Source organism: Lactuca saligna, chromosome 4 (genome assembly GCF_052625555.1).
Source record: "Lactuca saligna cultivar CGN05327 chromosome 4, ASM5262555v1, whole genome shotgun sequence".
Classification (NCBI taxonomy): domain Eukaryota; kingdom Viridiplantae; phylum Streptophyta; class Magnoliopsida; order Asterales; family Asteraceae; genus Lactuca; species Lactuca saligna.
In genome coordinates, this window is record NC_136420.1 from 96,203,191 (window position 1) to 96,208,479 (window position 5,289).

The window sequence follows — 5,289 nt, forward strand, 5'->3', positions numbered from 1 at the left end:
TTTGTAGATATAAATACATATACAATTTAACTCATTTAAAAACTATATAAAACATTCATTCCACACTCATCTCAAATAAAACACAACAATATATAAACACATAGCACGTATTTTACAACAAATACTTCATATTTATGTGTTAGAAGAAAGTAACCACACACTCACTTGATTGGAAGATGATCGGACAACACTACGGTTTGTAGAAGTAGTATTCTTCGGCAGATCTGGAAGATCTTCACAAAAATCGGGCTACTCGCGGGCAGAGCTTCGGCTCGGGAATCACACTTCTTGGGATCTTCGGGGCCGGCCTTGGGACTTGCTTTGGGGCTCGGGAATGATACCGGGGCTTCGGGATATTTCTTGCACGAAAAACGATGCAAAAACGCGAGAAAAAGAGAAGAAATGAGCAAAGAAGTCGGTTGCCCTCGAATTACGTTGGGCGTAATGGGGATAAGAACGCTAACTCCCCCCCTTCCGGATAATATCGAATTTATATTTAAATTAAATATCGAAAATATTTAATAAACTTCAAAAATTCATATCTTCCTCATACGAACTCCGTTTTCGACGTTCTTTATATCCCCACGTAGGTGAGACTACGCTCTACAACTTTCGTTTAGACTATGTCGGCTAATTTTGACTTTATTTTTATTATTTATTTTTAGTAGGCCGGGTCAAGAAAACTCCGTTATAAAATCATAACTTCTTCATCTGACGTCCGTTTTTGCCTATTTTTTTTATCGTTTTAATACAATTAATGAGATCTTCGATTCTCATTTAGATTATTTCAGCTAAAAACTGCTCGGTCTCAAATCGAGTATTCAGGCTGCATACCGTTAAGTCGAAACTTCGAAAAATCATAACTTCCTCATACGAAGTCAGATTTGGGCGTTCTTTTTATGCACGCTCATGGTTTAACGAACACTACGACTTTCATTTAGATCGCTAATGCTAAATATCACTCTAACGTAAATTCACTTTTTACGTCATTCAGCGTCGTATCGGTTCTGTCACGAAACTTCAACAGGTCATAACTTCTTCGTTATAACTCGAATTTTGGTGTTCTTTATATGTACAGAATCCTTGTAACATATACTATAACTTAGTTAAGGTTATTCCTTCAAAATAATCTTCCATCAAAAAGTCATTTTTGACGCTTAACGTCTCTAATTGACTAGCCCGGATCTACGGGCGTTACACATAACACAAAAACATATAACATGTAAAGCTTCCTCGGGCTTTCCCCGACATCCCCCAACATCGGATCGAAATCCGGAACACATAACACATAACATATAAGCTAAATCTTCATCAGGCTTGCGTCGGCATCGGATTGAATTTCGGAACATACAAACAAGTATATGTAAGAATCACAAAGACATCAAGCATACAACATTCCTTGGGCTTGCCACGGTATTGGACCAGAGTCTGGAACATATAAACTGCATCGGGTCATCCCCGGCATTGGACATAAGTCCGATATACGCTAACATACATGAACGGGCCGGTATTGGTGCCTTCGACCCGTTCCTACTAGAGGAAAACTCACCTCTCAAACTAGATGCTGATCTCGTGCGTGAGGAATCTCTGCTGGCTGCTCCCACGACTCCCCGAATAACTCTATACAAAAATACTTAGTTAGAAAACTGGAAATCCATCTAAGGGTAAAGTGACCATTTTACCCATGGTCAAAGTCAATGTTTTGGTCAAAGCTAATATTCTGGGTTGACCAACTCGCCGAGTTCTATAACTCAGAAATCTTGGAATCGCAACTCAACTCGCTGAGTCATCCTCGGATTCATCGAGTCCTATCGAGCTACTTATAGTCGCAACCTGGCGAATCAACTCATCGAGTCCCTCTATAGACTCGTGGAGCTCTACCATAAACTGGAATGGGAAAACACAACCCAACTCGTCGAGCTCCCTCATGGACTCAACGACTCCTTTTGTCTGTTTGGCAATCTTAACAAATTAAGCCCTTATTCTATAGATCTAAAGCCTATACTTCGATTGTTCAATGGAAATGACCTTTCTAAGGGGAAAGTTTCCAACTTTACCCATTGATATCCTTTTCGAGGGGTTTAACTAAAACCCTAATTCCTTTAGGCCATAAATCTTGTCCAGCCAGCCTCGGCATCCCAAACCAAAGCATGAAAACCTAGATCTAGGGTCTAGATACCAGATAACCATGTAAAGTCTCGAGCTTGATTCCATGCATGGCCCCTTTGGGGTTTAAAAGGACATAACAACATCATTAGGGTTCGCATGAGGCTCAAATGGCATAAAGTTTTCACCTTTATGCCTTTACAACCCTTAATGACTCCAGATCTGAAAGTATAATCAACTTGGGACATCCATGTCTCATAAATCATACTACTTGGACAAAAACCCCATAAAAGTGATCACAAAGAGATCTAATGAACTATATGATGTTTTGACCATTCTAACACTTACTAAGTGTACATGCAACCCTAATAACCTTGGATCTATGTTTGTCTTATTATCATGCAAAGTTGAATTCTAAGGATATATTCCTATCTAGCATACATAGGGAAACAATTTTTAACTTGAATGTTAGATAGAAGAACTTACCTTGTTGTTGCTTATGATCCTTTTGAAACCTTGTGAGGCTAGCACCCCAAGTGTGATGCCTCAAATGCTTCACACAACACCAAATGCAAACGAGTAAACTTTGAAAGAATCTTACACTTGCAAAAATTAGCCTAGCCCTCACTTGTTCCTGTGTAGCCGATTTTGGTGGAGAATGGGTCCCTTATATAGTGTTGACACATCTAGGGTTACACCATGTAAACCCTAATGTGTCATGACTCTTCATTTCCATGACCCATGGGTTTGTAACTCCCATGGAGAATCCATGGAGCATCCTATGGGTGGAACCCAACTTGATAATCCATGGAGCCTCTTAGCCCACTATACAAGTTATGGATGATTTACATAATCAACCCATATATATATATATATATATATATATATATATATATATATATATATATATATATATATATACTTAGTTATCTTTTGATCACTTAATTAATTCTAAATTAATTTTTGATCAAACTAATTAAATAATATTATTAATATATTAGAACTTATAATATATTAATAATCCACAAATGTTATTTCTCTCATTTAGTCTATTCAATTGCATGGTGCCATGCAACCCAAATGGATCATGCCGGGTCGGGTCAAGTACATAACAAAAATAGTTATGGACTTAGACACCTTATCCAACAGTATCCCACTTGGATAAGTCTAATAACTATAACTGCAAGTATGACTTCAGGAACCGATCAGCAATCGTAGCTCTTTCAAGGTTTCTCGGAACTGAGAAGATGATGATACGCCATTTAAGATAAGTGATCATATAATCCTCTGTTCGAGATATCAGCCGGACAAATACATGGAACAATGTCTTACTTATCGTCCAACAGTTTGTTTCTTGATTTCCGATTTGTTTGACAAAGAAATTAATTGAACACATCAACTTAGTTCTGATTGGGCCCAGTATATAGGTCAAAACAAAATCATCGAGGGGCCAAGATATCAGCTTCTAATCCAAGAAGGAACAGATAAACTTCGACTCATATGTTTGTTCTACCACTCATTGAATTATACACAAGAGCACGTTTTATAACATCGAGTTACCAATGCATTTTCATACAATCAATGCATAACCAACTCATAAGTAACAAATCATATCTCTAGGTTTGAAGAGTTATATGATATTACCATCTCACAGTCACTCGAGATAAATTCCATGAAGTGATTCCAGTGAGCGTGGGTTGAGTCCAATGCTCAGAACTTATGAGCACTCATGATTGTTGTAGCCATGGCCAATACCTTAGACCTTTGCAACCAATCATGACGGTCTTGATTCATACCTACTTCTGACATAGGACCGACTGTGGAGGTTCGAATAATATGATATACCAAACATAATTATTCTGGAAGTCAAAACATGGAAAAGAAATATAGTAAACGATCGACAAGAGATAGCAACACTTTACTCATAAACAAAACACCTTTTATTCATCATCTAATGTCAATTACACTTTACAAATTTTAAGGTTATCTAACTACTAAATATAATATCATCCTTCGGCCCTATGTTCCGATCATACCGGAGATGCTTAACCCGAGTCAGTCCCTTCGTGAGGGGATCTGCTGGATTCTCATCTGATGATATCCTCTTTACCACGAGGAGTTCTTCTTCTCTTCTATGTCTGATGAAATGGTATTTTCTATCGATGTGTCTGGATCTCCCGTGATCCCTTGGTTCCTTGGCTAAGGCAACAACACTTTCACTATCACAAAAAATTTCCATTGGCTCCTTAATAGCTGGTACAACTCCAATGTCTCCAATGAAGTTCTTCAGCTATATCGCCTCTTTTGCTGCCTCGCTAGCTGCTATATACTCTGATTCGCAAGTTGAATCAACCATTGTCTCTCGCTTGGAACTCTTCCAAGAAATTGCTCCTCCATTTAGGGTAAAGACCCAGCCTGACTAAGAGCGGAAATTATCCCTATCAGTCTGAAAGCTAGCATCACTACACCCTATAACTCTCAAGTCTTCACCTCCACCAAGGGTAAGGACCTAGTTCTTAGTCCTTCGTAGGTACTTGAGGATATTCTTTACCGCAGTCCAGTGTGCCTTGCCAGGGTTCCTCTGATACCTACTAACCATGCTCAAGGAAAAGGCTACATCAATTCGAGTACACGTCATAGCATACATGATCGATCCTACAACCGAATCATAAGGTATTCGACTCATTTATGCTATCTCAGCCTCAGTACTAGGGCTTTGTATCTTACTCAAATATGACATTACTCTGGATGGGTAACTCTCCTTTCTTGGATTCTTGCATGTTGAATCTCTTCAGCACCTTATCCAAGTAGGTACTCTGATTAAGTCCAATTAGTCGTTTATTCCGGTATCTCAAGATCCTTATCCCTAGAATATAGGTAGCATCTCCTAGGTCCTTCATAGAGAAACACTTCCCAAGCCAGGACTTAACTTCCTGCAGAGTTGGGATGTCATTTCCTATGAGTAGTATGTCATCCACATACAATACCAAAAAGCTAACTATACTCCCACTAGCCTTGACATATACACAAGATATCTTCACTCCTAGAAAAGCCAAACTCTTTGACTTTCTCATCAAAGCAAAGATTCCATCTGCGAGGTGCTTGCTTTAATCCATAAATGGATTTCTCAAGCTTACACACTCTATTAGGGTACTCTGTATTGACAAAACCCTCTGGCTGACT